Source organism: Arachis hypogaea, chromosome 6 (genome assembly GCF_003086295.3).
Source record: "Arachis hypogaea cultivar Tifrunner chromosome 6, arahy.Tifrunner.gnm2.J5K5, whole genome shotgun sequence".
Classification (NCBI taxonomy): Eukaryota; Viridiplantae; Streptophyta; class Magnoliopsida; order Fabales; family Fabaceae; genus Arachis; species Arachis hypogaea.
In genome coordinates, this window is record NC_092041.1 from 31,847,691 (window position 1) to 31,860,006 (window position 12,316).

A 12,316-nucleotide genomic window follows, 5' to 3' on the forward strand; every position below is an offset into this window, starting at 1 on the left:
GTTTTCAGAGTGGACCATATTAGGTATATTCTATTATGGTCTATCTGAGTTCTCTAAAATGTCACTGGACCATTCTGTAGGTGGATCCATTCACCTAAAGAAAATGCCTGCAGAAGCTCAAGAACTTATTGACATGGTTGCAAATAACCAATTCATGTACACTTCTGAGAGGAATTCCGTGAATAATGGGACGCATCAGAAGAAGCTTCTGAAGAGGCAGCTTCTGAAGAAGCTTATGATCCTGAGAACCCTGCAATAGCAGAGGTAAATTACATGGGTGAACCTTATGGAAACACCTATAATTCATCATGGAGAAATCATCCAAATTTCTCATGGAAGGATCAATAAAATACTCAACAAGGCTTTAATAATGGTGGAAGTAACAGGCTCAGCAATAACAAGCCTTTTTCATCATCTTCTCAGCAACAGATGGAGAATTCTGAGCAGAGCCCATCTAGTTTAGCAAACTTAGTCTCTGATCTGTCAAAGGCCACTTTAAATTTCTCATGGGACGTCTCTCAAGCAAGAAGGAGTTCCCTATTGAGGACCTAAAGGAATCTGAGGCTCACATAGAGACCATAGAGATTCCATTAAATCTCCTTCTACCATTCATGAGCTCTGAAGACTATTCTTCCTCTGAAGAGGATGAAGATGTAACTGGAGAGCAAGTTGCTCAATATTTAGGAGCTATCACGAAGCTGAATGCCAAGTTGTTTGGTAATGAGACTTGGGAAGGTGAACCTCCCTTGCTCATTAGTGAACTAGATACATGGGTTCAAAAAATTTACCTCAAAAGAGACAAGATCATGGCAAATTCTTAATACCTTGCATCATAGGAACCCTGAACTTTAACAAGGCTCTGTGTGACCTGGGGTCAGGCATAAATCTTATGCAACTCTCTGTAATGGAGAAGCTGAGGATCATTGAGGTACAACCTGTCTTATTCTCATTACAATTGGCAGACAAGTCAGTAAGACAAGCTTATGGATTAATAGAGGACGTGTTAGTAAAGGTTGAGGGCCTTTACATCCCTGCTGATTTCATCATCTTAGACACTAGGAAGGAGGAGGACGAATGCATCATCCTTGGAAGACCTTTCCTAACCACAGCAGGTATTGTGATTGATGTTAACAGAAGAGAATTAGTCCTTCAATTGAATGGGGACTACCTTATGTTTAAGGCACACGGCCATCCCTCTGTAACACTTGAGAGAAAGCATGAAAGGCTTCTCTCAATACAAAGTCAGACAAAGCCCCCACAGTCAAACTCTAAGTTTGGTGTTGGGAGTCCACAACCAGACTCTAAGTTTGGTGTTGAGAAGACCCCACATTTAAACTCTAAGTTTGGTGTTGGGAGGACTTCATCGTGGTCTGAACTTTTCTAAGGCTCCATGAGAGCCCACTGTCAAGCTAGTGACATTAAAAGAGCGCTTGTTGGGAGGCAACCCAATTTTTATTTATCTATTTTTATTTTTATTTTTTGTTATTTTGCGTTTTATTAGGTTCATGATCATGTGGAGTCACGAAAAAAATATTAAAATTAAAAACAGAATCAAAAACAGCAGAAGAAAAATCACACCTTGAAGGAAGGACTTACTGGCGTTTAAATGCCAGTAAGGAGCATCTCGCTGGCGTTCAACGCCATAACAGAGCATGGATCTGGCACTGAACGCCAGAAACAAGTATGGAACTAGTGTTCAACGCCAGAAACATGCTACAATTGAGCGTTGAACGCCCAGATTGACCATCACTTTGGCGTTTAAACGCCAGAATTGTATGCAAAGGCATTCTACATGCCTAATTAGTGCAGGGATGTAAATCCTTGACACCTCAGGATCTGTGGACCCCACAGGATCATCTTAGGATCTGTGGACCCCACAGGATTCCCACCTATCTCACCCTCTCTCTCTCTATTCATGGTCATCCCTTCTGTTTTTCATTCACCACTCACATCTATCCACTCTTCCCCATACACCCCACCTACCTTCAAAATTCAAATTCTCTATCCCACCCAATCCCACCCATATAGCCGAATACACACATCCCTCCATCTCCTCCATATCTTCTTCTTATTCTTCATCTTTTCTTTCTTCTCTTACTCGAGGGCGAGCAATTTTCTAAGTTTGGTGTGGTAAAAGCATAGCTTTTTGTTTTTCCATAACCATTGATGGCACCTAAGGCCAGAGAAACCTCAAAAAATAAAAAGAGAAAAGTGAAGACAAAAGCTTCCACCTCTGAGTCATGGGAGATGGAAAGACTCATCTAAAGGGTTTATAGCTCAGTGGTAGAACATTTGACTGCAAATCAAGAGATCCCTGAGATACCTCAGGGGATAAATTATCCTCCACATAATTATTGGGAGCAACTAAGGATAGGAGCACCAAAATTACTAGGGATCATGCAACAAAAGCAAGGAAGAGACATAGAGCAGCTCAAAGAGCACCATTGGTTCTTCAAGAAGGCGCCACCCTCACTAAGGTGGACTCATTCCTTGTTCTTATTTCTCTTTTTTTCGATTTTTATGCTTCATGTTTATTTATGTTTTGTGTCTCTACTTCATGATCATTAGTATTTAGTAACTATGTCTTAAACCTATGAATAATTCCATGAATCCTTTACCTCTCTTAATTGAAAAATGTTTTTCAAAGGAACAAGAAGTACATGAGTTTCGAATTTATCCTTGAATTTAGTTTATTTATATTGATGTGGTGACAATACTTTTTATTTTCTGAATGAATGCTTGAATAGTGCATAATTTTGATCTTGTTGTTTATGAATGTTAAAATTGTTGGTTCTTGAAAGAATGATGAACAAAGAAAAATGTTATTGACAATCTGAAAAATCATGAAAATTGATTCTTGAAGCAAGAGAAAGCAGTGAAAAAGCAAAAGCTTGCGAAAAAAAAATATTTTGGCGAAAAAATAAATAAATAGAAAGAAAAAGAAAAAGCAAGCAGAAAAAGCCAATAGCCCTTAAAACCAAAAGGCAAGGGTAAAAAAGGATCCAAGGCTTTGAGCATCAATGGATAGGAGGACCTAAGGAAATAAAATCCAGGCCTAAGCGGCTAAATCAAGCTGTCTCTAACCATGTGCTTGTGGCATGCAGGTCCAAGTGAATAGCTTGAGACTGAGTGGTTAAAGTCGTGATCCAAAGCAAAAAGAGTGTGCTTAAGAGCTCTGGACACGACTTTAAGCACACTCTTTTTGCTTTGGATCACGACTTTAACCACTCAGTCTCAAGCTTTTCACTTGGACCTGCATGCCACAAGCACATGGTTAGGGACAGCTTGATTTAGCCGCTTAGGCCTAGATTTTATTTCCTTGGGCCCTCCTATCCATTGATGCTCAAAGCCTTGGATCCTTTTTTACCCTTGCCTTTTGGTTTTAAGGGCTATTGGCTTTTTCTGCTTGCTTTTTCTTTTTCTTTCTATTTATTTATTTTTTCGCCAAAATATTTTTTTTCGCAACCTTTTGTTTTTTCACTGCTTTCTCTTGTTTCAAGAATCAATTTTCATGATTTTTCAGATTGTCAATAACATTTTTCTTTGTTCATCATTCTTTCAAGAGCCAACAATTTTAACATTCATAAACAACAAGATTAAAATTATGCACTGTTCAAGCATACATTCAGAAAACAAAAAGTATTGTCACCACATCAATATAATTAAACTAAATTCAAGGATAAATTCAAGACTTATGTACTTCTTGTTCCTTTGAAAAACATTTTTCATTTAAGAGAGGTGAAGGATTCATGGAATTATTCATAGCTTTAAGACATAGTTACTAAATACTAATGATCATGAAGTAGAGACACAAAACATAAATAAACATAAAGCATAAAAATCGAAAAACATAGAAATAAGAACAAGGAATGAGTCCACCTTAGTGAGGGTGGCGCCTTCTTGAAGAACCAATGGTGCTCTTTGAGCTGCTCTATGTCTCTTCCTTGCTTCTGTTGCATGATCCCTAGTAATTTTGGTGCTCCTATCCTTAGTTGCTCCCAATAATTATGTGGAGGATAATTTATCCCCTGAGGTATCTCAGGGATCTCTTGATTTGCAGTCAAATGTTATACCACTGAGCTATAAACCCTTTAGATGAGTCTTTCCATCTCCCATGACTCAGAGGTGGAAGCTTTTGTCTTCGCTTTTCTCTTTTTTTTTTTTAGGTTTCTCTGGCCTTAGGTGCCATCAATGGTTTTAGAAAAACAAAAAGCTATGCTTTTACCACACCAAACTTAGAAAATTGCTCGCCCTCGAGTAAGAGAAGAAAGAAAAGATGAATAATAAGAAGAAGATATGGAGGAGATTGAGGGATGTGTGTATTCGGCTATATGGGTGGGATTGGGTGGGATAGAGAATTTGAATTTTGAAGGTAGGTGGGGTGTATGGGGAAGAGTGGATAGATGTAAGTGGTGAATGAAAAACAGAAGGGATGACCATGAATAGAGAGAGAGAGAGAGGGTGAGGTAGGTGGGGATCCTGTGGGGTCCACAGATCCTGAGATTTCCTGTGGGGTCCACAGATCCTGAGATGTCAAGGATTTACATCCCTACACTAATTAGGCATGTAGAATGCCTTTGCATACAATTCTGGCGTTTAAACGCCGAAGTGATGCTCAATCTGGGCGTTCAATGCCCAATTGTAGCATGTTTCTGGCGTTGAACGCAAGTTCCATACTTGTTTCTGGCATTCAGCACCAGATCCATGCTCTGTTCTGGCGTTGAACGCCAGCGAGATGCTCCTTACTGGTGTTTAAACGCCAGTAAGTCCTTCCTTCAGGGTGTGATTTTTCTTCTGCTGTTTTTGATTCTGTTTTTAATTTTAATATTTTTTTTGTGACTCCACATGATCCTGAACCTAATAAAACACAAAATAACAAAAAATAAAAATAAAATTAGATAAATAAAAATTGGGTTGCCTCCCAACAAGCGCTATTTTAATGTCACTGGCTTGACAGTGGGCTCTCATGGAGCCTTAGAAAAGTTCAGACCACGATGAAGTCCTCCCAACACCAAACTTAGAGTTTGAATGTGGGGTCTTCTCAACACCAAACTTAGGGTCTGGTTGTGGCCTCCCAACACCAAACTTAGAGTTTGACTGTGGGGGCTTTGTCTGACTTTGTATTGAGAGAAGCCTTTCATGCTTTCTCTCCAGTGTTATAGAGGGATGGCCGTGTGCCTTAAACATAAGGTAGTCCCCATTCAATTGAAGGACTAATTCTCTTCTGTTAACATCAATCACAGCACCTGCTGTGGCTAGGAATGGTCTTCCAAGGATGATGCATTCGTCCTCCTCCTTCCTAGTGTCTAAGATGATGAAATCAGCAGGGATGTAAAGGCCCTCAACCTTTACTAACACGTCCTCTACTAATCCATAAGCTTGTCTTACTGACTTGTCTGCCAATTGTAATGAGAATAAGGCAGGCTGTACCTCAATGATCCCCAACTTCTCCATTACAGAGAGTGGCATAAGATTTAGGCCTGACCCCAGGTCACACAGTGCCTTGTTTAAGTTCATGGTGCCTATGATGCAGGGTATTAAGAATTTGCCAGGATCTTGTCTCTTTTGAGGTAAAGTTTTCTGAACCCATGTATCTAGTTCACTAATGAGCAAGGGAGGTTCACCTTCCCAAGTCTCATTACCAAACAACTTGGCATTCAGCTTCGTGATAGCTCCTAAATATTGAGCAACTTGCTATCCAGTTACATCTTCATCCTCTTTAGAGGAAGAATAGTCTTGAGAGCTCATAAATGGTAGAAGGAGATTTAATGGAATCTCTATGGTTTCTATGTGAGCCTCAGATTCCTTTAGGTCCTCAATAGGGAACTCCTTCTTGCTTGAGAGACATCCCATGAGGTCTTCCTCATTGGGAGTCACGTCCTCCCCCTCCTCCTTGTATTCGTCCATATTGACTATGTCAATGGCCTTGCATTCTCTCTTAGGATTCTCTTCAGTATTGCTTGGGAGAGTACTGGGAGAAGTTTCAGTGACTTTTTTACTCAGCTGGCCCACTTGTGCCTCCAAATTTCTAATGGAGGATCTTGTCTCACTCATGAAACTTAAAGTGGCTTTTGACAGATCAGAGACTAAGTTTGCTAAACTAGAGGGGCTCTGCTCAAAATTCTCTGTCTGTTGCTGAGAAGATGATGAAAAAGGCTTGTTATTGCTGAGCCTGTTTCTTTCACCATTATTAAAGCCTTGTTGAGTCTTTTGTTGATCCTTCCATGAGAAATTTGGATGATTTCTCCATGATGAATTATAGGTGTTTTCATAAGGTTCACCCATGTAATTTACCTCTACTATTGCAGGGTTCTCAGGATCATAAGCTTCTTCAGAAGCTGCCTCTTTAGTACTGTTGGATGCATTTTGCCATCCATTCAGACTTTGAGAAATCGTGTTGACTTGCTGGGTCAACACTTTGTTCTGAGCCAATATGGCATTTAGAGAATCAATTTCAAGAACTCCCTTCCTCTGAGGCGTCCTATTATTCACGGAATTCCTCTAAGAAGTGTACATGAATTGGTTATTTGCAACCTTGTCAATAAGGTCTTGAGCTTCTGCAGGCGTTTTCTTTAGGTGAATGGATCCACCTGTAGAATGGTCCAGTGACATTTTAGAGAACTCAGATAGACCATAATAGAATATATTTAATATGGTCCACTCTGAAAACATGTCAGAAGGACACTTTTTGGTCATCTGCTTGTATCTTTCCCAAGCTTCATAGAGGGATTCACCATCTTTTTGCTTTAAGGTTTAAACATCCATTCTAAGCTTGCTCAGCTTTTGAGGAAGAAAGAATTTATCCAAGAAGGCCGTGACCAGCTTATCCCAGGAGTCCAGGCTATCTTTAGGTTGTGAGTTCAACCATGTTCTAGCTCTGTCTCTTACAGCAAAAGAGAAAAGCATGAGCCTGTAGACTTCAGGATCTACTCCATTCATCTTAACAGTCTCACAAATCTGCAAGAACTCAGTTAAAAACTAGTAAGGATCTTCAGATGGAAGTCCATGAAAGTTGCAGTTCTGTTGCATTAGAGCAACTAATTGAGGTTTCAGCTCAAAATTGTTTGATCCAATGGCAGGAATTGAGATGTTTCTTCCATCAAACTTGGACGTTGGTTTAGTGAAATCACCAAGCATCCTCCTTGCATTATTGTTGTTGGGTTCGGCTGCCATCTCCTTCTCTTGTTCGAAAATTTTAGAAAGGTTGCCTCTGGATTGTTGTAATTTAGCTTCTCTTAGTTTCCTCTTCAGAGTCCTTTCAGGTTTAGGATCAGCTTCAACAAGAGTGCTTTTGTCCTTGTTCCTGCTCATATGAAAGAGAAGAGAACAAGAAAAGAAGAGAAATCCTCTATGTCACAATAAAGAGGATCCTTATTATTAGTAGAAGAAGAAAAGAATAAAGAAAGGAGAATCCAAACACAAGGGTAAGGATAGAGGCAGTGATTGGAGATGAAGAGAGGTGAAGAGAAGTGTTAGTAAATGAATAAATAAATAGAAGAAGATGAGAGATAGAATTCGAAAAATAATTTTGAAAAGGAGTTAATGATTTTCAAAAATTAAAGATGAGATAGAATTAAAATTAAAATTTAAAACAATTAGTTAATTAAAAAGAATTTTTGAAAAAGAGGGAGGTATGTTCGAAAATTAGAGAGAGAAAAATTGTTAGGTGGTTTTGAAAAAGATAAGAAACAAACAAAAAGTCAAATAGTTAGTTGAAAAAGATTTGAAAGATAAGAATATAAGAAGTTAGAAAAGATATTTTAAAGTCAAATTTTTGAAAAAGATAAAATTTTGAAAAAGATATGATATAAAAGATAAGATAAGATAGATTTAATTTTTAAAATTAAAATTAATTACTTAACTAACAAGAAACTAAAAGATAAGATTCTAGAATTTAAAGATTGAACCTTTCTTAACAAGAAAGTAACAACTTCAAATTTTTGAATCAATCACATTAATTGTTAGCATAATTTTCGAAAATAAAGATAAAATTAAGAAAAAGAAAATTTGAAAAATATTTTTAAATTTTCAAAAATAATAAGATAAAAATGAAAAAGAATTGATTTTTGAAAAAGTTTTGAAAAGATAAGATTTTTAAAATTGAAAATTTGAGAGAGAAAAACAACAAAAATGACTCACAACATGAAAATTATGAATCAAAACTCATGATGCATGCAAGAACACTATGATGTCAAGATGAACACCAAGAACACTTTGAAGATCATGATGAACATCAAGAACATATTTTTGAAAAATTTTTGATGCAAAGAAAACATGCAAGACACCAAACTTAGAAATCTTTAATGCTTGGACTCTAACAAACGAAAAATGCATATGATAAACAACAAAAAAATACAAAACAAGAAAACATCAAGATCAAACAAGAAGACTTACCAAGAACAACTTGAAGATCATGAAGAACACTATGAATGCATGAATTTTCGAAAAATGCAAGAAATATTTTTAAAGCATGCAATTGACACCAAACTTAAAAATTGACTCAAGATTCAAACAAGAAACACAAAATATTTTTGGTTTTTTATGATTTTATGATTTTTTTATTTTTCTTTTATTTTTTTCGAAAACAAAGAAAAAATTTTGAAAAATATTTTTTGAAAACTTTTTGAAAAGAAAAATAAAAAGAAAATTACCTAATCTGAGCAACAAGACGAACCGTCAGTTGTCCATACTCGAACAATCCCCGGCAACATGGCCAAAAACTTGGTGGACGAAATTGTGATCATCAACAATGGCTCCAAAGACTTGGTGCTCTCAAACATAAATCACACTTTGTCACAACTCCGCACAACTAACCAGCAAGTGTACTGGGTTGTCCAAGTAATACCTTACGTGAGTAAGGGTCGATCCCACAGAGATTGTTGGTATGAAGCAAGCTATGGCCATCTTGTAAATCCCAGTCAGGCAGATTAACTAATTTAAGAGATTATTGGTTTTTAGAATAATAATAATAAATTAAATAGGAAACAAAGATAAAGTTACTCATGTAATCCAATGGTGGGAATTTCAGATAAGTGCATGGAGATGCTGTGTCCCTGTTGGATCTCTGCTTTCCTACTGCTTTCCTTCAATCCTTCTTACTCCTTTCCATGGCAAGCTGTATGTAGGGCATCACCGTTGTCAATGGCTACATCCCATCCTCTCAGTGAAAATGGTCCAAATGCTCTGTCACAGCACGGCTAATCATCTGTCGGTTCTCGATCATGTTGGAATTGAATCCCTTGATTCTTTTGCGTTTGTCATCACGCCCAGCAATCACGAGTTTGAAGCTCGTCACAATCATTCAATCCCGGAATCCTACTCGGAATACCACAAACAAGGTTAGACTTTCCAGATTCCCATGAATGCCGCCATCAATTCTAGCTTATACCACGAAGATTCTGATTAAGGAATCCAAGAGATATGTGCTCGGTCTAAGGTAGAACGAAAGTGGTTGTCAGTCACGTGTTCATAAGTGAGAATGATGATGAGTGTTACGGATCATCACATTCATCAAGTTGAAGTGCAACGAATATCTTAGAATAAGAATAAGTCGAATTGAATGGAAAATAGTAGTACTTGCATTGAAACTTGAGGTACAGCAGAGCTCCACACTCTTAATCTATGGTGTGTAGAAACTCCACCGTTGAAAATACATAAGTGATGAAGGTCCAGGCATGGCCGAATGGCTAGCCCCCAAAATATGATGTGAATTCGAAAATAAGGGAGAAGGACCAGATACGTGGTCAAAAGACACTGAATACAATAGTAAAATGTTCTATTTATACTAAACTAGCTACTAGGGTTTACAGAAGTAAGTAATTGATGCATAAATCCACTTCCGGGGCCCACTTGGTGTGTGCTTGGGCTGAGCTTGATCTATCCACGAGCTGAGGCTTCTCTTGGAGTTGAATGCCAAGTTGTAACATGTTTTGGGCGTTCAACTCTGGTTCGTGACGTGTTTCTGGTGTTTGACTCCAGAATGCAGCATGGAACTGGCATTGAACGCCAGTTTACGTCATCTAATCACGAATAAAGTATGAACTATTATATATTGCTGGAAAGCTCTGGATGTCTACTTTCCAACGCCGTTGAGAGCGCGCAATTTGAGTTCTGTAGCTCTAGAAAATCTATTTTGAGTGCAGAGAGGTCAGATTCCAACAGCATCAGCATTCCTTTGTCAGCCTCCTATCAGAGTTTTGCTCAGGTCCCTCAATTTCAGCCAGAAAATACCTGAAATCACAGAAAAATACACAAACTCATAGTAAAGTCCAGAAATGTGAATTTAGCATAAAAACTAATGAAAACAACCCTAAAAGTAACTAGATCATACTAAAACTACCTAAAAATAATGCCAAAAAGCGTATAAATTATCCGCTCATCAGGGAACAAGATTTACAAAATTCAGCAGCGTCTTTAAAAAGAGTAGGCCACCAGAATCCACAGTCTAAGATTTTTCTAGCTGTTCTTTGAGGGCCAAAGTGTCCTCCACTCTCAGATGAGTGACAGGCCTCTAAAATGGACTAAAATTCTGATTGAGACACACACCTTCTAATTACCTGGTCAGCACCACATCTCCATAAATATGGGTCATCCCATATATAATATTTAGACTCGCTTTTCAGCTTGTCTCTTTGGTGCTTAGTAAAGTTTGGAGGAAAAGTGCGTCTAACTTGATAATTAGCGACAGGTCTTACCAAGGGACTACCTCAGATACTGCTTGTAGGTTATCAAATGGAAAATTATTAGCTATAAGAGTAGAGTCATCTTTAATGTGCTCAAGGCAACTCAAGTGGTCTGCCACTAGATTCTGGTTACCACTCCTATCCTTTATTTCTAAATCAAATTCTTTTAGTAGTAGTATCCAACGTATAAGCCTTGGTTTGGATTCCTTTTTAGCTAATAAATACTTTAGAGCTGCGTGGTTTGAATACACTACTACCTTAGCACCAAGTAAATAGGCTCGAAATTTATCCAGAGCAAAAACAATAGCAAGAAGCTCTTTTTCAGTAGTAGTGTAGTTAGACTGAGCAGTGTCTAAAGTCTTAGACGCATAAGCAATGACAAAAGGATCTTTACCTTCACGTTGAGCCAGTGCTGCTCCTACTGCATGGTTGGAAGCATCGCACATGATTTCAAAAGACTGGCTCCAGTCAGGTCCTCTCACAATTGGAGCTTGAGTCAGGGTAGTCTTCAGCTTATCAAATGCTTGTTTGCAATCCTCGCTAAACTCGAACTCGATATCTTTCTGTAGTAACTTGGATAGGGGAAGTGCTACTTTACTAAAGTCCTTAATGAATCTTCGGTAAAAACCTTCATGGCCAAGGAACGAACGAACTTCCCTCACAGATGAGGGGTAAGGCAAACTAGAAATAACATCAACCTTTGCTGGATCTACAGAAATGCCAGTATTAGACACAACATGTCCTAGTACAATTCCTTATCTTACCATAAAATGACATTTTTCAAAATTCAATACAAGGTTTGTACTGACACATCTATCTAGTACTCTAGATAAACTATCTAAGCAAAGGCTAAAGGAATCACCATAAACGCTAAAATCATCTATAAAAACCTCCATACAGTCCTCAAGAAGGTCATAGAAAAGACTCATCATGCACCTTTGGAAAGTAGCTGGTGCATTACACAAGCCAATGGGCATTCTCTTATAGGCAAAAGTCCCAAAAGGACATGTAAAAGTAGTATTTTCCTGATCTTTAGGGGCTATATGAATTTGGAAATAGCCTGTGTAACCATCTAAAAAGCAATAATGTGATTTACCTGACAGGCGATCCAGGATTTGATCAATGAATGGAAGAGGGTAGTGATCCTTACGAGTGGCTTAGTTGAGACGCCTATAATCAATGCAGACCCTCCAGGTGTTTTGTACTCTGGTCGCTATGAGCTCTCCATGCTCATTCTTCACTGTAGTGACTCCATACTTCTTGGGCACCACTTGTACTTGGCTCACCCATTCACTGTCTGAGATGGGGTAAATAATATCTGCCTCTAATAGTCTGGTCACTTCCTTCTTGACAACCTCTAAGATAGTGGGGTTCAGTCTTCTTTGGGGTTGACGAACGGGTCTTGCTCTTTCTTCTAAAAAGATTCTGTGCTCACAAACTTGAGGGTCGATGCCTACTATGTCTGCCAAACTCCACCCAGTTGCTTTCTTGTGCCTCCTTAGCACACTAAGTAACTGCTCTTCCTGTTGAGAAGTGAGGTCCCGTGCAATGATAACTGGAAACTTCTGCTTGTCCTTGAGGTAAGCATATTTGAGGTGTGGAGGGAGGGGTTTCAAGTCTAACTTCTGTTCATG

The 12,316-nt window shown here is 38.4% G+C and overlaps 1 non-coding gene across 1 annotated transcript; it reads left to right on the forward strand.

The window, feature by feature from the left end:
- The first annotated feature begins 6,670 nt into the window (after positions 1-6,670).
- Positions 6,671-6,774, forward strand: LOC112699697 (small nucleolar RNA R71). The gene has a single exon (XR_003152639.1). It is a non-coding gene; the product is annotated as a small nucleolar RNA R71 (small nucleolar RNA).
- Positions 6,775-12,316: the final 5,542 nt, after the last annotated feature.